Source organism: Mytilus galloprovincialis, chromosome 14 (genome assembly GCF_965363235.1).
Source record: "Mytilus galloprovincialis chromosome 14, xbMytGall1.hap1.1, whole genome shotgun sequence".
Lineage (NCBI taxonomy): Eukaryota > Metazoa > Mollusca > Bivalvia > Mytilida > Mytilidae > Mytilus > Mytilus galloprovincialis.
The window spans coordinates 42,955,931-42,978,560 of NC_134851.1; the positions used below are offsets into that span (position 1 = coordinate 42,955,931).

The 22,630-nt window shown below is 33.8% G+C and overlaps 1 pseudogene; it reads right to left on the minus strand.

The window, feature by feature from the left end:
• Nucleotides 1-17,854, minus strand: part of LOC143059606 (uncharacterized) — a 33,108-nt pseudogene extending 15,254 nt beyond the window's left edge.
• Nucleotides 17,855-22,630: the final 4,776 nt, after the last annotated feature.

Sequence of the window (22,630 nt, forward strand, 5' to 3'; positions counted from 1 at the left end):
ATGAAAGAAAAAAGTTTTTATCTAAAAACCTGGTATTGTCACTTTTTTGCAATTTAATATGAAAACATTCGCAATAATTTCGGAAACTACAGTGAGTATAAATAAGTACCTGGATTTTTTTTCCGTTTTTCTGAACTGGGTCTCCATTCCTCATCTGAATCAGAATCAATTCTTTGTGTAACTTTTTTCTTTTTCTTTGTTTCTAATTTTGATTTAGATAAATCTTTGACTGTTTGACCTGTTTATCAAATAAATCTCCTTTTAATACGGGAAGATTATAATGCCAAGGGTAAATCACCAGTCTGATTTTTTTGGTACTAGACAATGGTTTTGGGCCATCACTTAACGATGCAAACTGAACCACAGAACTTCAAGTAATGAAAGACAAACTCTCAATATCACATTTTGACAATGGTATCGAAAAGTAAAATATTTAAAGGACCTGTATCAATTAACCCTTTCACCGATGAGTCCCGGTTTACCGGGATTCTTGCTTCAGACAGCTGACGATGAGTCCCATTTTACCGGGATCGGAATACCTCTTTTATATTTCCGGCTCAAAACAGTGCAAACATGAGTTATCTTTTTTTGATGAATACCTGGATGAAAGTGTAAACATGGCGCTTCCATTTTGTTGAAAACTGTGTCAAAATCAGACGAAATTTACAAGAATTTGAAATGAGGGAACATTTTTTTTGAAAGAATATGGAAGAATTAAAGCCAAACTTACTTATTGTACTTTTTTTACGTAAAATGTTGTTTTATGTACAAAACACTTGGAATGGACATCGTTCAGTGTGAGGAATTTGTACAGCCTCATAAAATTTTACAAAATTTTGCCGTTTTGGGTTTAAAAATTACGATTTGGGGTCTTAGAGAAAATTTTTGAGAATTTCACCCAGATAATGCCGAAAATTTGAAAATTTGAATATATTATGAAGAAAAAATTATAAAAACATGAACAAAACTGTGAACATGGTGTTAGTGGATGAAATAAATACACAAATAACTACAAACAAGTTTTTATTGACATTTATTATGAAGATCTCCCACTTGAGTAATAGTAGCCAGGGAAGCCATCGTCTTAGAGTAGCTTCTGTCTGGGCAGCAATCGGTGAAAGGGTTAAAAGGCATCTATGCTAAAGCCAAAATATCTTTTAGCTTAGTTTCCCCATCTTTCCTATTCTATTATTTACATCATCATTTTGTGTAGGCCTTTAAATTTAATGGACCTGAATTTCTGGATAATACAAATCGAATGCTCTTGAAATTCAGGTATGTCAATTTTTACCAATTTTTATACTTTTATACTCTACAGAAGTGATGTATTGTGGAAATTCTGGAAAACCTGTTTAAAATTTAAGTAAATACTTGCTTTAACCCTTTCGCCGATGAGTCCCGGTTTACCGGGATTCACGCTTCAGACAGCTGACAACGAGTCCCGTTTTACCGGGATCAGAATACATGTTTTATATTTCCCGCTCAAAACAGTGCAAACATGAGTTATCTTTCTTTGATGAATACCCGGATGAAAGTGTAAACATGGCGCTTCCGTTTGTTGAAAACCATGTCAAAATCAGAGGAAATTTTCGGAATTTACGAGAATTTGAAATGAGGGAACATTTTTTTTGAAAGAATATGGAAGAATTGAAGCCAAACTAGTATACTTTTTTGACATAAAATGTCGTTTTATGTACAAAACACTTGGGATGGACATGGTTCAGTGTGAGGAATTTGTACAGCCTCATAAAATTTTTCAAAAGTTTGCCGTTTTGGGTTAAATCAAAGCGCTGTAAGCGCTGAAGGCAGTTAACCAAAAACCAAGGCAACCGTAATTATGAAAACTGGCAATGTTGCCTCAACATTAAACATTCATATATAGTACATTCATGTTTATCTAATGATTTATTTATTAAGGCAAATAATTTATATGTTATCAAGGTTTCAAAAGCAATGCATATATGAGGGGGGTAGGATTTGTTATATTGTCCCATACATGAATATATATGGTTTAGGGGTGGGGATCTGGACCATTTTTAAATTCTAAAACAGGAAGGGTGGGGTGACCCCAGCGACTCTTCCTATATTTCATTTGATTTTTCATATTGTCACAAACATGAATATATATGGTTAAGGGGTGTGGATCTCGACCATTTCCAAGTTCTCAAACAGGAGGGGGTGGGGTAACTCCAGGGACTCCCCCTATATTTCATTTTATTTATTATATTGTCCTATACTTGAATATATGCAGGGGCGGATGGTGGGTGTTGCGGGCTTGCACCCTCCTTAAATTTGCAAAGCATGGGTTGTTCTCAGCTTAATAAAGAATATTCCGATAATTTTACCTCAAATTTTTTTTAGCCTCGCTCTGCTCGCGAAAATTTAAGTTTGTGCCCCTCCTAACCTAAAATCCTGGATCTGCCCCTCATATGGTTTAGGGGTGGGTAGCTCGACCATTTCCAAGTTATCAAACAGGAGGGGTAGAGTGTCCCAAAGAATGCCACCTATATATCATATGATTTACTTACATTTAGGTATACATAATATAGTTGCATTATTTGTGAAAATAAAGAAACTTTCAGCTACTTTAATTGACCCTTCAAAATTGAGAAAAACAAATAACCCTTCGAAATTGCAGTAATATGTTACACTTTAAAAGCATCTCACATGCATTATCATCATTTATCACTGATAAAGAAAATTTAGACTGTGACCATGAACATGTATATTGTTAGATATACTGTTCCCAGCTGTCACGTTGTATTGGATTTTTAAATTAAAATTTGTCAAGAAGTAATTTTGAGTTTCTGTATAAAATATTTTTCTGCTTTTTCTTTCTTTTACATATATCTTTTGGTTTACAATTCTAGTGTTTATATTCATTTACCATGCATAGATTTATTTTTTCACCTGCTTTGATTTATTTCGTAATTGATCGCCAAACCCGGAATTATCCTTATCCGCTTCCGGAATCGGATCCGATGTTGTAAAATTTTGTCTTCACGGCCGCCATTGTTATGTGTTTACAATGTTGTTTTTGTCAATCAGATACGATTTTACTCGAATTTATACAATATTTGTCGGCGATTTTCTGTATAAAGCTAGCGGTTGAACAAAATGAACATCGCTGTCATGAATAATAATGATAAAAATAAGTTTTAAGCTCGTTTAATTGGAGACTTTGGTGACTTGCATGGAAGGTTTGCAAAGTAATTTAGTGGAAGGTAACTACGTCGGGCGTAGCTAGAAAACCAACTATCCTAGTCGAAATTCCGCTTGCAAAAGTGGAAGGTCGCGGACCTCGGACCACCGCTAATTTGCACACCTGCCTCCAAATTGAAAAGCTACGAAAATTTCTTTTTTCTAATTTGAAATTGCCGCCAACAGCATGAACAGTTGAACTTATTATATAATAGACTACTGACGTAATTGTACTACGTATTGATGACAAACAATATCCCTACGACTTTTGCCATTTGGGAAATCTAAGCTACTTGTCTTAATAGATTTTCGGCGATTAAATATTTCATACAATTGTTCCTTGACATCTTAGCTAAAAGCACAAGTCATAATGAACTACACAAGGATTCTTAATAAGCACTACTTCCTATGTGTAACTTTAAAACTTTTGGATAAATCGACGATCATTTAAGGTTTTTCTGGTCATATTTTTTGTAATCCAGAATAAAAAGTATTAAAAAAGTGTTCAATTAGTTATATATAACATAGTAGCGAGCTAGATAATAACAATGGCAAGTATTTCAGCATTTATTGGGTAGAACACAAATCTAGGGTGCTCGCATAATGCAGCTTAACTGCATAAAAATTACGATTTGGGGTCAAATAGCAGAATTTTGAGAATTTCACCTAGATAATGCCGAAAATTTGAAAATTTGAAAATTTGATGAGGAAAAAATTATCAAAACATGAATAAAACTGTGAACATGGTGTTAGTGAATGAAATAAATACACAAATAACTACAAACAAGTTTTTATTGACATTTATTATGTAGATCTCCCACTTGAGCAATAGTAGCCAGGGAAGCCATCGTCTCAGAGTAGCTTCTGTCTGGGCAGCAATCGGTGAAAGGGTTAATACCTTAAATGGAATCATATCTTATTTTATCATTTCTTTTGGATATTTCTGGAAATATTTTGCATCAATAAGCACAAAAAGGTAACTTTGCTACTATGCATAAATTTCTTGCTAGCAATGAAGATTTCATGCCAAAAAAGATCTCAAAGTTTCCCGCCAAAATTATATCTCATAGTCCGGACGTAAAAAATGGCTTCAGGGTTACAACGTTTTAGGAAAGCATCCCAGAAAAAATTAAAAGACGTCACAATTATTTGGACTTGTGCCACAACATGATCTCCTCTTGCATTTGGTTATCATGCAATCAGTGGAATGGTCGACCGTATTGATAGTTCCTGTGTCAAATCTTATACTGTGGATTCATTTATTTTCTTGGGTATCAATTTTCGTGGATAGAGAAAAAAAGACGTTTCGTGGTATACGTAAATTTGTGGATCGATGATTACAACAACAAAAAAAATAGATACGTTATTCGTGGATTTCTTTTTGATTTAGGAGATCATATAACCTCCTTGGTTTGATCAATAATAAAACAAAACAAAAAAGAAGGAATTCATTGAAAAAGTTTTGAATTGTCAAAATCCTCGCTTGATCATTCTAGGTTAACCCTTTCACCGATTGCTGCCCAGACAGAAGCTACTCTGAGACGATGGCTTCCCTGGCTACTATTACTCAAGTGGGAGATCTTCATAATAAATGTCAATAAAAACTTGTTTGTAGTTATTTGTGTATTTATTTCATTCACTAACACCATGTTAACAGTTTTATTCATGTTTTAATAATTTTTTCTTCTTAAAATATTCAAATTTTCAAATTTGTCGGCATTTTCTAGGTGAAATTCTCAAAATTCTGCTCTTTGACCCCAAATCGTAATTTTTTAACCCAAAACGGCAAAATTTTGAAATTTTTTATGAGGAAGTACAAATTCCTCACACTGAACGATGTCCATTCCAAGTGTTTTGTACTTAAAACGACATTTTATGTCAAAAAAGTATATTAGTTTGGCTTCAATTCTTCCATATTCTTTCAAAAAAAATGTTCCCTCATTTCAAATTCTCGTAAATTCCGTAAATTTCCTCGGATTTTGACACGGTTTTCAACAAACGGAAGCGTCATGTTTACACTTTCATCCGGGTATTCCAACAAAGAAAGATAACTCATGTTTGCACTGTTTTAAGCGGGAAACATAAAAGAGGTATTCCGATCCCGGTAAAACGGGACTCGTCGTCAGCTGTCTGAAGCGTGAATCCCGGTAAACCGGGACTCATCGGCGAAAGGGTTAATGTGTTCATTGATAACTTCGATTACAATAATTGACAGAGACAACTAATTATTTGTTTGTTTTACAATTTATAAATTATTGTCTGAATTCTATAAGGCATTCAAAACTTAATGATTGAAAGCTCATTTCCCTAATCACGATATAATAAACAGTTATAAGGTGTGAAAATAAATGTTCCTGTCATAAACAATATAACCTACGGGCAATATCCCTGTACTTAATCCTATTGATTTTTAATCACTGGTAAACCAAACTATGACACGGTAATTAACAACTTGCAGTTATTTTCCATGAACAGTTTTAATCAATTTTAAAAAGTAAATTATCACTGATTTTCGATATATTTATTATAGATTTAATCAAAATACTTGTATCTTCTTTCAATAAAAAACATGTGTTATGCTACAATGTTTATCGCCAGTCAACACTATACTAGAACTGCATAACATAACCGAAAATAAACATCCGACTCCATACACATTTCTCGGGATTATTCTTCGTTGAATTCTTAAATTCGTGGTTCACTGTGACCTACGAAACCCACGAAAATTGGTATACCATGAATAAAAATGAATCCACAGTACATCTTTTTTAAAGCTATTTATTTATTAATCAGTTTATAGTTACATTATGGAATTGTATATACAATTACTTTCCACTAAATAAAGGTTGAAACTCTGTATGACAAATTACCCGAGAACTTAAAAAACATGGTCTAGCAATGACTTTATTTTACCATTTTCATATTGAATTAATATTTAGATAAGTATAAAAACCTTGATGTCTTTTCACTCTGTCTGAACTAGGTTTTCTTATCTCATCAAAACCAGACTCATTGGTATTCTTAACAATCTGTTTCTGCTTCAGTGCTTTCATGAATTCAGGTTTCTGTGCTGGTAGACCTGAAAATAAAATATCTTTTCTGGATTCCATGCTTCAATAATATGAAATGTTTACAACATGATGCCTTTGCAGGTTATTTGATATTAATTATGCATTTATTCATGCTTTACAATATAAAACTGTAGGTCAAATTGCTGAAATTATTGATATCTATTATTTTTATTAACAATAATATTTATGGGGCAAACTATAAAAGGTATCAAGATTTCTACAGTTTGTCATAATTTTACACTAGATTATGATAATATAGCCGGATATTTGTTATCTTTGTCATTTCAAGTGTATTCCTTTATATAATAGTAAGCATAATCATTGACTTTGATTGTGGTCTATATAAAATTTAGATACTTTTGAAAAATGAATTAAGTGGTAGTTCTAGTCTTATTACCCATTTTAACCATCATTTCATAATTTTTCTTCATATTTCTGTATCTAAGTGTCTCATAAGCAGAGAGATTAGCAAGCTGCATCTTAGTAAAGTATTGGTCAATATCACCAGATCGTTCATCTTCCTCAAATTTCTGGAAATCCTTTTTATCCATTTCTACCAGTCTTGGGATTTCCTTGTATAAAAATAAATATCATGATTAATAAAGGCATACATTTAATTGATTAAAAATCAAAAGCTTATATATAAAATGTTTTTTGTTTGTTCTCCAATACTTTATATAAATATCATAAGACAAATCAAGGTATGAGAGCAAATATATTTTGATGTCAGGAAAGAGTCTGTACAAAATGATTTAATCTTACTGGTTCATTTTTGTTAACCAGTTGAAAATTATTAAGTTTATTTGATTACTAAAATCTTTTTGTGCAGAATGATGATTCCTTCGTCTTCCATTAAAAGCTGGACCATGTTATATTTTACACAACCAAGATAATCTTAACTTAAAATGTTTCATTTGGTTTGAATTTACTGTTGTGTTTTATAAATAAATTGGCCCTAGCTATGTTTTGCTTTGTCATGATAGGGCTTTTTCAAGGGAATTTGTAATATGGTATGTCATGTTTAATGTTGAAGGCTGTACAGTGACCTATAGTTGCTTTAATTTGCTAAATTTTGACTCAGTTGGATTATCGGTTGTCTCAACATTACTCATCAATTGGCAATCTTACAACATCTTCTTCTTGTATAAAGTCGGATAAAATTAGGAATGGAAATAGGGAAAGTGTCAGAGACAACCCAACCATAGAACAGACAACAGCAGGTCACCAATAGGTCTTTAATGCTGAGAGAAATTACAGCACCAGGAGGCGTCCTTCAACTGGCCCCTAAACAAATATATTATACTTAACTAGTTCAGTGATAATGAACGCCATACTCAATGATACATTGACTCAAATTCATAACAATTACAAAAAAAAATGTTGCAGCTGAAGTCTGAACAAAAGTATTTATAAACATATCAACTCACAAAATTTTTCTTCATAGTTGAGGTCAGTTGATTTCCAATTCTAAAATGCGTACTCAAGACCAAATACTGTTGCAGCTATAATAATCTGAAAAACAGAAATACATCATTGATTCACTTATCTGGTAAAAAAGTTATTTTGAATTCAGATAATTATTTGTTCAAGATTTTTTGTTGGGGATAATAAGGGGACGAAGTCCCCTATAACAATAGAAAAAAATCAATAATAAAAAAATATTTTCCAAATCGTAAATTTTTTTTTCTAACTTTTTTTTGTTTTCCAGCATTTGCCCAGAAATCTCTTTCTTTATTCTGCATGTTGTGGTCTCCTTTGTCATGAGATATACTTTGAGAATTATATAAAAAATGTATTTAATAGTCAAGTAATATATAGAAATGAGCACAATAACAATTTCATATCAATTATTCTTTGAAATGAAAAAAGTTAACTGATGATAGCATCTCTTTATTTACACTGAAAACGATGTAATGACTAAAATGACGTCACATCTAAAATCCCTAACAGAACCATCTGACATCTGAAACGTTAAGAGTAATGCATTTCTTTTTGAACATTAAAATATGTTAGAATTTAAACAAGAGGCTCTCAAGAGCCTGAATCGCTCACCTGAATTTTTTTGGTTTAATCTCTCATCAATGATTATTTTGGCTTTTCAATTTATTTAAATGTTCTTTGAATCGTCCTATTTTCTTCAAAAGCAAAAAAAAATCATTTTCTCCTATGTTCTATTTTAGCCATAGGAGCTATGTTTCTTGACATACAAGGAAATGAAATATAAAATTTATACTAGATACTCTGAAACTCATTTAGCCTAAGTTTGGCTGAAATTGATACAGCAGTTTCATAAGAGAAGATTTTTTAAAGTAAGTCAACATGATGAACAAATTGTGAAAAAAGTCTTTAAAGGGCAATAACTCCTAAAGAGGTCAATTGACAATTTTGGTCAAATTGACTTATTTGTAGATCTTACTTTGCTGATCATATTTGCTGTTTACAGTTTATCTTTATCTATAATAATATTCAAGATAATGACCAAAAACTGCAAAATTTCCTTAAAATTACCAATTAAGTGGCAGCAACCCAACAATTGGATGTTTGATTCATCTGAAAATTTCAGGGCTGATAGATATTGACCTAATGAACATTTTTACTCCATGTCAGATTTGCTCTTAATGCTTTCGTTTTTGAGATATAAGCCAAAAACTGCATTTGACCCCTATGTTCTATTTTAAGTAACGGCGGCCATGTTTTTTGACGGATCAAAAATCAAAGCACACACTTTGTGCAGGATAATCTAAGGAACAACCATGCTGAGTTTTAACCAAATCCATTCAGTAGTTTCAGAGGAGAAGATTTTTTAAAGTTAGCAAATATGATGAACAAATTGTGAAAAATTGTCATTAAAGGACAATAACCCCTTAACCCTTTAGCGTTCCTACCGGTCAATTTGACCGATAAGCAAAATTTGTGGCGGAGTAGTTTGCATGAAGTTTTGTATTCGTTGACAATTTTTAACGTACATATGTGGTTGTGGGCTCAAATTGAAGATCAGTATACCACCAACTTGATTTTTGGTGTCTGAAACCAACAAAATGCAATGCATCATGTCAATTTGCCCTATATTGACAAGATTTTTTTTGGGGAAAACTGTTTTATTTCTATTTTTAAATAGAATATTTTCACAAAATGTCACAAGACAAATTGTTGCTGTTTTTTGTTTTAAAATGACAATTTTGATAACTGTGCCGTGATCATTTACAAGAATACTATCAAAACTGTAAGTAAAACTCATACACATACAAAAAAATCTGATTCATAGAGTATCAACACTGAAACAAACTCAAATTACAAGGAATTTTCATGTTTTGTTTTGTCAGTTTTTATAGCAAAAGAGATGAGAACATCCAAAATGTGTTAAAAATTGTTAGCCAAGTCGAAATAGCAATAACAAATCTTTGTTTCTTTAGTGTCTGGTTATGAGGGTGTTGGATATCGTATCGCTAAGGTATAGAAATAGTGACATATAGACGAAAAAACGAACATTTCTGAATAACTTTCTTACAAATTTGCTTCAAAAAATAATAATTTTCAAAAAATAGCTTCTTAAGAAAACGAAGTTGGATTATGTTCTCCCAACATTAATTTCTAGTCTTACAGAGAAGGTGACTTATATGCTTAAATTTCATAAGTTTTCCAATGGTTTCTGTGGCTCAGTGGAAAGATGCACAGTCTAACACCCGGATGATCGCGGGTTCAAACCTCACTGCTGGAGGATGAAAAAATTAATTCCTATATTAAATGTAACTTAACTTAACTTTACTTTCAATTTCAATTAAGACAACTGAAATACATGATTTACATCAAAAAGAAAAATCCCCCCCCCTTTTTCTCCCCTCTCTCTGTTTTTGTTACATTCTTAGCCTGGGCACTCAAAAATACCAGATTTTCATTCAATATTTACTCAAAATTCTATCCTAAAGGCTTATTCTGTAAGCAGTTATGAATAGAACATCTTTAACATAAACTTGGGCCATTTATTTGACTATGACAAAAATTCTCAAAAAAATCCACTATTTTTCGGTGTTTCGAGTCTTGATATTTCTACCAATCAGACAAGTTTTGCATCTTTCTGTATAAAGTTTTCACTGATAACGTTTCTGAAAGTCTTCTTGCATTTATTTAACACTAAAACTATGTTCTATTTTTGTCACTAAATGTCTGTAAAACCGCTTTTCCGCTTGAATTGTACATTTTTGTCACTTTAATTCAGCATGTCACGTGACTTTTGAGGGATATCACGTGACCAACGTAAGAAATTATTTTCCTTAAATCAAGTTTTTCTGAAACCTTGGTCAATTATCTATCAGATGAGTCTAACTTGTCCTTTGAGTGAGCTTTTTATCGAAATGTACAATTGATTGAAAACAGATATCCTTTATTCGGGAAGAAAAGGTAAAAAATCCTTGAATGTTAAAGGGTTAAGGGGTCAATTGACAATTTTGGTCATATAACTTATTTGTAGATCTTACTTTGCTGATCTTTTTTGCTGTTTACAGTTTATCTTTATCTATAATAATATTCAAGATAATGACCAAAAACAGCAAAATTTCCTTAAAATTACCAATTAAGTGGCAGCAACCCAACAATTGGATGTTTGATTCATCTGAAAATTTCAGGGCTGATAGATATTGACCTAATGAACATTTTTACTCCATGTCAGATTTGCTCTTAATGCTTTCGTTTTTGAGATATAAGCCAAAAACTGCATTAGACCCCTATGTTCTATTTTAAGTAACGGCGGCCATGTTTTTTGACGGATCAAAAATCAAAGCACACACTTTGTGCAGGATAATCTAAGGAACAACCATGCTAAGTTTTAACCAAATCCATTCAGTAGTTTCAGAGGAGAAGATTTTTTAAAGTTAGCAAATATGATGAACAAATTGTGAAAAATTGTCATTAAAGGACAATAACCCCTTAAGGGGTCAATTGACAATTTTGGTCATATAACTTATTTGTAGATCTGACTTTGCTGATCTTTTTTGCTGTTTACAGTTTATCTTTATCTATAATAATATTCAAGATAATGACCAAAAACTGCAAAATTTCCTTAAAATTACAAATTAAGTGGCAGCAACCCAACAATGGTTTGTTTGATTCATCTGAAAATTTCAGGGCTGATAGATCTTGACCTAATGAACATTTTTACCCCATGTCAGATTTGCTCTAAATGCTTTCGTTTTTGAGATATAAGCCAAAAACTGCATTTGACCCCTATGTTCTATTTTAAGTAACGGCGGCCATGTTTTTTGACGGATCAAAAATCGAAGCGCACATTTAGTGCAGGATATACTAAGGAACAATCATGTTAAGTTTCATTCAAATCCATTCAGTAGTTTCAGAGGAGAAGATGTTTGAAAAATTGTTAACGACGACAGACGACGGACGCCAAGTCATGAGAAAAGCTCACATGGCCTTTTAGGCCAGGTGAGCTAAAAAGTAATTGATACGGACTTAATTCCTCCCCTTAAGCTTCACAGGTAATGCCTGCCTCATTAAATACGCTTCTTCTCTTATTTGCATCAGCTGCTACTCAAAACACAGGGACACGTCAGATAATTTTGGGCGGAAATATATGCCAGCCTACTCGGGTATGTGCTAAACATTGTGTTACTCCAAAACATCTTTGATACTTTACACAATATAATATATATGTATTTATATGCATACCAGTCAACTGGCATATATTAAATTTCCGCCCCAAAACATCTACAACACTAGTCCAAATAATTATGACTGATCTGATCCCGAAACCCACTTACTGTTTTGTCATTTTACTATATCCCTCTTACACTATGCAAGTAAGCATTTCTCATGTCCTGCTAGACTTTATTTTCCTGTTTTCAAAGCACAATAATTTGACTTTCATGTGTCACGCTTACAAAAAATAGTCAATCCCCCGTCACGCTTAAACCCCAATGAGACCCAACTGTGACACAAGGCTTTGTGTCTGAGGGGTGATCCCAGACCCTGCAGAGAGCCTTTTTAGAGGGAAAACCCGGTCTTCAGGCCATGGAAAACTAATTGCTAGTTTCCCCTAACACGGGAAAATTTAAAAGCCCCGGCAGGCAGGCTTTTTTTTTTTTTTTGGTAACCATGCGTAATTATCTGTGCATTAGAATTCAATGTACTTCCCAAAGTTAACAACATCCCTGGCACTTATCCCTCCTTCAACTTGGAATGGTTGCAACTCGAGACTCACTAATTTGAACTGCTTTTAAGGATTTCTTGTATATTTTATATAATTTTATTTGACTGCATTATTGTTAAACTGTATTGTATATTTTAGGATACATGCATTTTAAAATCATTTAAAATTTATCATTTTTTTTTTTTTTAACAAAAAAATTAAATGACCAGGTGGTTAAAAAATGACCCGGTTGGGTTAGGGGAAACCATCAATTATTTTTCCATGGCCTCACGCTTAACCACAAGTCATTCAGTTATGGCTTGTAAAAATTGTTATCTGCCTGTGCCCAAAACTATTTGAAGCACTAGTTAAAAAAAAAACTAGACTTAAGTTATATATATGAACTAGACTGAATAAATTCTGTGTCACTGGTGAGGATTGCGAAGTGATCAGAACCAGCTAAGCGGGTTTGGGGGCATGCCCCCCCCCCCCAAAAGAAATTTTTGGAATATTAGATGTAAAATCCTGCATTCTGAGGTTACATTTTTGTATTTGGAAGTGTATATAATTAACTTGTCAAAAATGAAGAGTTTTTTCTACATGTAATATGAAAAATTCTACTTTCCTTCAATAAAAACCTTCTCAAAACTGCTGACAAGACTAAAGGAGGCTTGCGAGTTTAAGATTTTCAGAAAAAATTACCATTAGTAGTTGTTACTTTTTCATATGGTACAAAAACAATTCCAAAAAATCATGTGTTGGCTCCAGTTGACTTTTAAAATGCAGACATCATTGAAAAAGCTCCAAATTATCTCCCTTTGGTGAAAAAAATGCCATTTTTTGGCATTAAAATTGAAATATCTTTATTAACTCATCCGACATCGGTGACCTAATTTTTTTTTTTGTTTCGAGTAAGCTGTACATAAGCTAAATAATTGTAAAATTTAAGCGATTTCTGAAGTTTAGTTCTTTTTTTATTTTGATATTACGTACGGCTATTTCTCCTATTAGTTCAACAGAAAAAAAGGACATTAACAAAAATGTATGTTTCTTTCGAAGGCAGATTGTGAGCGTAAATGAATGGTGACCCCATTTTTTTATTTTATTTTTCTATTCTATTTAGTATAAGATAAGTTCATTTATAGAAAAATATAGCGAAATCCTTTATTAGATAAAAAAAATAATTTTGACCCGCAACATAATGTTCTTGTTATTGCTTCAATATCTTTACAGTTTGATTTCTTCAGTTTGAATAGCTCTTTAAACTTTGTTGCTGATGGATTAAGAATGAATAGTACAAGCAATGCTTGTTCCTCTACTCTGTCAAAGTTGTTCTTCAAGTAGGATTTAAGAACTGACAAATCTCGCTTCGTCTTTAAGGCAGCACATGTTATCAGAAAGTGATGTGTATCTTCACGGCTTGTTTCACATAGCAGGCACTTGTCACTTTCTCGACCTCTTGTGAATTTTTCTCTTGTCTTATTGTGATGTGTAGGTTCTTGTAATTACAGTGGAGTCCCCGGTGTCCGCACGGCCGGTGATACAATGCATTAGCTGATTTCATCATAACAACAAAGTAACAAAAATAAAATCGTTTTTATTATTGTTTTAGCCTTCCGAAGGGACAAAAAGAATAAAATTGATAAGTTCAAGAATTAAATAATAACTGCAATCCGGGCCATAAAAAAGAATAGGTTTGTTTGCCCAAACGCTACCTACCCAGAAAAAAAGCTGCCTACTCAATTTCTTTTATTGTCCTGATTTGAAGAAGTTTTTTTTTAATCAGATAGGCATGAAGACTAATAAACACCCGATACTTCAATTACTCTTTTTGAAAAAAAAAAGAAAATGCCTACCTACCTACCTACCCACTGTCTCACCTTTGAGTAGGGTTTGGGCAAACCAAAATATTTTTAATTGTGGCCCTGGTGATTTACAATATTTGGCCAATCTCCATTAAAAATATTACATTATCAGATAAAATTTGTTTTATTTAAGTCAAATTTATATCAGATTGAAATAATTTATGCTCTGCATCCTTGGCAGTGTGCTTGGTTCAAATTCAGCTCTATTTTGGAGTAGAAAATCTTTCCTTTATTCAAAATAAGCTATTTTTGGAAGGCATGCGCAAAATCACCGGACATTGGAGGAACTCTCAAAACAGGGGTTTCCCTAATTTTGGACACTAATTACACAAAACCTTGAGGGAGAAACCATACAAACAGAAGATTTTATGAATGTGTTCACACAATATTATCCAATTACTGGTTTTATTAGTTGAATGAATTGAAGTCTCAAGTCTTAGGTGCGTAAATACGCCAAACTGCACCGTTACCTTGCTTTAATTTTGGCCTTTTTCACTTCGATAGTTGTATTGGGTACTAGCTGCCAGATCTGATGAGGCTTTCTGATAGGCAGCTGATTTATTTCAAGATATTGCATAGTGGTTTTATTTTCTTTCTCTGATAACCTGTTTTTCCCAATGCATGTTTATTGCCTTTTTTACAGTCCTTTCAGGCGAGGATCCAGCCATTTTAAAATGGGGGGTTCCCAACCCAGAGTAAAGGAGGGGTTCCAACTATATGCTCCCATTCAAATGCATTGATCGGCCAAAAAAAAGGGGGGTTCCCACCCCAGGAACCCCCCCCTGGATCCGCCACTGCCTTTTCCAGATCTCTTTTGTTGGTTTACTGTTCATTATTTCTTGTGCCTTTGGTAGACAATATTTATCCAAAATTTCTTTTCGTCTATTTATAAAATTATAAAGTCTTCATCATATATAGTTAAGTTTTGACACTATCTTTTCGACTTTTACTTAGTTGTGTGGGTTTTTTTGGGGTGTTTTTTCAGGGAGCGTAGCTATAATCCGACACCCCTAAATTCCGACAGTCCAGTAGTCCAACAGTCCAACGGTCCTATAATCTGACAGTCCGTTAATCCGACAGTCCGATGGTCTGATACGAACCACTTCTGCTGAGGGGGAGGGGGCTCGATCTTCTGCTGCAAAGGATATGGATATCGTCATATATATATCAGGACTATTCGCTTAAATTTACAATACGACCGACACGAGTTAAAAAAAGTCAAACAAGCGATTTGTTTCCAAATGTTTGGTTGATATGTTTCACCCAACAAAATAAGGGAGGTTATGGGTTCCATTTCAACCAAAGGATACGAAATTGGTCTGAAATGACAACGAATTTATGAATGACAGTCGACAAATGTAGATATAAAGTCCACACTCAGTCTGGTCTTGAAATAAGTATTCAATATATCAGTTCGGCGAAACAGACATTCTGGTCAGACAAGCACACCCCGGCCAAAAAATATGCCTGATTTTTATTCAACATGTTCATTTAATGCTTAATAATTCTGTTGGAAATTTTCGTTTCTAATAGCAAAAAAGTGGACAAGATAATTTTGTTTTCAATCCAGATAAGGTCAGAATTTTTATTTAATGCAAAAATCAAAGTCAGATTTTTTCTCTCTCAAATACGTAAGTCTTAGACTGCCTTCTCAAATCAAATGGTACGTACCGTAGACTTTTAAATTATCTAGAGCTTATATTGACTGGGGATCATTATTCAGCTATCATGTAAGTTATTTAAAAATAGTGAAGCCATGCACTGAAATGGGTCAGTTAATTTGAGTTTACACAGCTAGTGGAACTCCTTGTCCAAGGCCAGGATTTTTTAATTTGTTGGTTTACGGATCCGCCGACCCGATTTTGCCGATTTCCAAAATAAAAATAAAATCGAATTTTCAGGCTTTTTTTTATTCTAGCCGACCCTAACAAATGCATTATCCCTGAAAAATAATTAAAATATCCTTTTTTATGAAATGAAATGCATTAATCACTAACAGAAGTGATGACACTTTCTGTTGTGAAAAATGAAACTTTCAGTTTACGTTTCTAATCAATTATTAATGACCTTGAAATGTCGTTTGCGCAAATAATTTTGCGGAACGAAACCTGTGTTTAAAACCAATTACACAATAAGTTCGTTTCCCTTATTTGTCACCAGTCCGTAAGATGCATGTTCTCATATAAATAGACTTGTCCAAATGTGGACAGGTGGAAGTTCAAGACATCAAGTTAAAGTACTGAATTTTAACAAATCATTTGATATTTTCTTGTTTTATAGATAAAAAAAAATATCGTCCATTTGGATAAAAAACGGGAATGCATGACAACAGATTATTTAACCTGATATTCTCGTTTTTCCAGTGGACGAGTCTATTACGTTTTTGACACGTGTGTTGAAACTTATTTTCGTACGACGTTTTTACTTTTTTTTTTTCTTTATCAGTTTTCGTGCTTATTATTTTTCACGAAGTTTTGATTAAAAGCTAAGTCAAATAACTGACGTGAATCTGTTTTTCTTGTTTGTGAAATGACGATTTATTTTCGTCTTTGTCAGTGTACCCCCCCCCCTTTTTTACGGGAAATTATTAGACAATGTCATGCGATGTTTACAGCTGAGCAATAATATTTCATCAAACTAAAATTTAAGAACGATGAAAAAATAGTATGACAAATATATTATTAGAAAGGTGGAATATATTTTTATTTTGCATATCAGTTTTCTGTCTTGAAAGATCTTTTTTTTTCTTTTTTTTTCCGACCGACCGACCCGACTTTTTCATGGAGAAAATCCGTAAACCAACAAATTAAAAAACCGTGGCCCAAGGAGAATTACGAATTTACCGGTATTGCAATCATTTATGAAATCAGTCTGAAGGCTTTGAATCCAGGTGAAAACGGGTCATTTACAGAATTGCAGGGTTATTTATTTCCCCCAGGTCAAACCTGAAGGATACGGATCAGTTTTACAGTATGAAGACATTATACTGATCGATTTGACACATGATTTTTTGTGTAAAAAAAAAATCAATTTAAAATCGTTCCATGTCTTTACAGGCATGCTTTTTAGAGACAATTGACTGCGCGTCGGACTATCGGATTATAGGACTGTCGGACTATCGGCCTGTCGGATTATAGGACTGTCGGACTACAGAACTGTCGGATTATGGGACTGTCGGATTATGGGACTGTCGGATTATGGGTCTGACCCCGTTTTTTCATTGGTCGCTTCGTTTTTTATTTCGGAGTTTGACTATCCCTTTTGTTGTAACATGTACATTTGTTATCTATTCGTTTGGTGTGTTTGAGCTTTTGATTTTGCCATTTGATTAGGGAATTTCCGTTTTGAATTTTTCTCGGAGTTCCGATATCTGTGCATTTTCAACAAGTTTTACATGTGAAATGGCTCGTAGTTACATTATTTTGTCTACAGGTACCCGTTTCGGTTTTTTTAACAGTGAAAGTGCATACATTACTTCTTAATCTTTACAAAAATGAAGCCTAGGCTACAAAATTGTCAGTGGCTGTATGATCTAAATGACACTTAGCAGACGACATACGCTACTGGTTTCTTTATTACGAATCTACTACTGTTCGTAACAATAGCGCTAGCAGGACCAGTAAGAGCGGGAAAATAGTGTTTTTTCGGTCCTTTTTTTGTTCGCCACATTAGGCCTAGTAATTAAGGCTTCGTCCAATATATTTTGACCCCTTTTATTGAGACATGTTTATTTTGTGAATTTCTTATTTATACTAGAAAAAGTAGAATTGTTTTATTCAAAATTATACCAAAAAAAACTAGAGGCTCTAAAGAGCCTGTGTCGCTCACCTTGGTCTATGTGCATATTAAACAAAGGACACAAATGGATTCATGACAAAATTGTATTTTGGTGATGGTGATGTGTTTGAAGTTCTTACTTTACTGAACGATTTTGCTTCTTACAATTATATCTATAATGAACTTTGCCCATTAGTAACAGAGAACTATATTTGGTAAAAATTTACATAAATTTACCAAATTAATGAAAATTGTTAAAAATTGACTATAAAGGGCAATAACTCCTTAAAGGGTCAATTGACCATTTAGGTCATGTTGACTTATTTGTAGATCTTACTTTGCTGAACATTATTGCTGTTTACAGTTTATCGCTATCTATAATAGTATTCAAGATAACCAAAAACGGCAAAATTTCTTTAAAAATTACCAATTGGAGGGCAGCAACCCAACAACCAGTTGTCCAATTCATCTGAAAAATTCAGGGCAGATAGATATTGACTTGATTAACAATTTAACTTCTTGTCAGATTTGCTCTAGATGCTTTGGTTTCATAGTTATAAGCCAAAAACTGCATTTTACCCCTATGTTCTATTTTTAGCCGTGGCGGCCATCTTGGTTGAATGGCCAGGTCATCGGACACATTTTTCAAACTAGATACCCAAAAGATGATTGTGGCCTAGTAGTTTCAGTGGAGATTTTGTAAAAGATTACTTAGAATTATGAAAAATGGTTAAAGATTGACTATAAAGGGCAATAACTCCTAAAGGGGTCAACTGACCATTTTGGTCATGTTGACTTATTTGTAGATCTTACTTTGCTGAACATTATTGCTGTTTACAATTTATCTCTATCTATAATAATATTCAAGATAATAACCAAAAACAGCAAAATTTCCTCAAAATTACCAATTCAGGGGCAGCAACCCAACAACCAATTGATCGATTCATCTGAAAATTTCAGGGCAGATAGATCTTGACCGGATAAACATTTTTATTCCATGTCAGATTTCCTCAAAATGCTTTGGTTTTTGAGTTATAAGCCAAAAACTGCATTTTACCCCTATGTTCTAATTTTAGCGGTGGCGGCCATCTTGGTTGGTTGACCAGGTCACGCCACACATTTTTTAAACTAGATACCCTAAAGATGATTGTGGCCAAGTTTGGATTAATTTGGCCCAGTAGTTTCAGAGAAGAAGATTTTTGTAAAAGATTACTTTAATTTACGAAAAATGGTTAAAAATTGACTATAAAGGGCAATAACTCCTAAACGGTTCATCTGACCATTTTGGTCATGTTGACTGATTTGTAGATCTTACTTTGCTGAACATTATTGCTGTTTACAGTTTATCTCTATCTATAATAATATTCAAGATAATAACCAAAAACAGCAAAATTTCCTCAAAATTACCAATTCAGGGGCAGCAACCCAACAACCGATTGACCGATTCATCTGAAAATTTCAGGGCAGATAGATCTTGACCTGATAAACATTTTTACCCCTGTCAGATTTGCTCTAAATGCTTTGGTTTTTGAGTTATAAGCCAAAAACTGCATTTTACCCCTATGTTCTATTTTTAGCTGTGGCGGCCATCTTGGTTGGTTGACCGGGTCACGCCACACATTTTTTAAACTAGATACCCCAATGATGATTGTGGCCAAGTTTGGTTTGATTTGGCCCAGTAGTTTCAGAGGAGAAGATTTTTGTAAAAGTTAACGACGACGGACGACGACGGACGACAGACGACGACGACGACGACGGACGCCGGACGCAAAGTGATGGGAAAAGCTCACTTGGCCCTTCGGGCCAGGTGAGCTAAAAAAGAATAAATTTCAAAAGTGATAGAAAATGAGTTGATCCATGATCAAGTGCCTGTGATCTGAGCGGATTAACCAGGTTACTTTTCTTCTTCTTCTTCTTAGATATAGTAGTTAAACTCAATAATGAGTACTCAATACTTGTGCGTTACGTAGGTGTTGGTAATGTCTATTTACAATAAAAGATCAAAGATCAAAAAAGAAAATACGCTGCCCGCATGATCGGTGTACACTTGGTACAGGATAAAAACATTCCATCATCTAGGTAACCACTTCCAGTGTCTTACTTGAAAGCTTCGATAGAGGAAGCTTTCACTGTCAATTCCGGTCATTTATTCCAGGCTATTACTGCGGTTCTTGGAAAGAATGAGAATTTGTAGTAATCATGTCTTGGGCTGAAGATGGTGTATGCCACGGTATTGTAGTGTCTTGATATTCTATTTAGTGGAATGAGGTAAGTATCTGTTGGAATTGCTACTAGTCCATTTACAATTTTGTAAAATAGGCATAATCTGATGTTCACTCTTCGTTGGTAGAGGGGTGTATCCAGTTAAGCTTGCCAGTGGCGATCTAGAAATTTTCATAAGTGGGGGCCCACTGACTTTAGTCACGCTTCAGTGATTCCATATATAAGCAACCAATTTTTTTCCCAAAAAAAGGGGGGGCAGGTCCCCTAAATCCGCCTCTGCGTGCTTATCATGCTTGTGACACTCGATTCGTTACTGTAGTCGTAGAATATATATATGATAGATTTCGCAAAAAAAATTATGCAAAAAAGCCATCCAAATTAAACTAACAATAAGTACACATTCAACATCCAATAGATTTAGTAAAGGCGGACATGTAGGCTTTATGTACACTCATTAATTTTAAAAGTAAATCAATTATAGGTGAACCGTTACGTTACGTTCTCAGTCCCTTCTCATATACTATATATAGGTGTCATTCACTAATTCACCCCAAAATTTAGAACGTACTCTGCCGGACAAAAAAATAGCTCTTTTAATGTTATTGCTAACTTAAACTAACCAACAAATTGGCAGAAAAGAAACTTATATGGTGAAAGAGAAATATATTTATACTATTTTAAGCCAAAATGTACTTGTCTTTGAGTTTGCATTTAAATTTGAGGATTAATTAATGATCATTATTAAGCACCATATCATACTAATTCAAGTTAAAATCCCCAGAAAGCTAGGGGTTAATTTTAGTAGTACTTATCTTCCAAAGGGAAGTTCTTTCTTGCCGGACTTTAAACATGGATTTAAAATTGGCAGGTAATACCCCGTTTATCTGTAAGTTAAACTTAAGGTTAAATATGTAGAAAGCTGTGAAAATTTCAATTCGGACGAATCGATAGAGATTTTGAATTGGTGTTCGGACACCAGATATGTATAGAGAAAAATAGTACTAGTAACTGACAAAAAAGACAAGATTTGAGAAAAACTGGGCTGCTCCGCGGAATCTTGAAACTTAAATCGACTTTTGCTGTGACTGTAAAAGTGTGATGTAGATTGATAAATAATGAGTTTATTGCAGTGGCGGATCAAGGGGTGTGTGGTTTCCGGTGGTTGGACCCCCCCTTTTTTGGACGATCAATGCATTTGAATGGGGACATGTGGCCACGGTTGGAACCCCCTCCCCTTTATTTGGTTGGGACCCCCTTTTAAAACTGTTGGATCCGCCCCTGCATTGTCAGCAAACACAGAAAACGTAAAAACTAGGAGCTCTATTAAAAAAGCAAGACATGAATTTTGCGAAGTATTTTAAATTAAAATAAAATATCTTCCTCATGCAGAGCTCTGATTCCTTACCTGGCGTTGACTATACTTTCTTTTGCCCTTTTTGGTTTATAGCATCACTGCAGAGATATTGATGGTTGGAATGTCAATCTGGTATAGACAAATTGGCACCGTTTATGTTACCACGGAACGTAAAACGGCCAAATGTCAGCCAAAAAAAACCAAACCCAACTGAATTGTTTAGCTTTAAATAAGAAAAAGCGCCGCATTTTTGCGCCTTTCCAAAGTCAGGAGCCTCTGGCCTTTGTTAGTCGTGTATGATTTTTACTTTTAGTTTCTTGTGTATAATTCGGAGTTTAGTATGACGTCTATTATAACTGAACTAGTATACATAGTTGTTTTGGGACCAGCTGAAGGACGCCTCCGGGTGAGGAAGTTTCTCGCTGCATTAAAGACCCGTTGGTGGTCTTAGGCTGCTGTCAGCTCTATGGTCAGGTTGTTGTCTGTTTGATACATTCCCCATTTCAATTCTCAATTTTATTAGATGAATAAGGTACTTTATGTATAAAATAATTATGTTGAGGATAATGTCCCCTCTCTTGTTTCGATGCTAAACATATGGAAATCTGCAGCCTTTCCCCTTGTACTCCTATACTTTACAGTTCGATTATTAATAGATAAAGGATTATTACATGCAGTGCTAAAACAATAATATAAATAAAGATGCTGCTTACGGGATTATAATTTACAAGATATAAACAAAATTATAATTATATGATTTTAATTTGTTCCATTATCAATGAAAGTGAAATAGTGAAATAACAATTCGCTGTTAGTAGCCGGTTTGGTTCAAATTGTCAAAATTATATACAAGAAAAATCGCCGATGAAATATTTTCTTGCAAGTGAATAATTCGACCTCATTGAATACGTATTCATGTGACATTTAATTTAACCTTTAAGCTGGATATGGATTACGCACAAATAAAGGCAACAGTAGTATACCGCTGTTTGAAATTCATAAA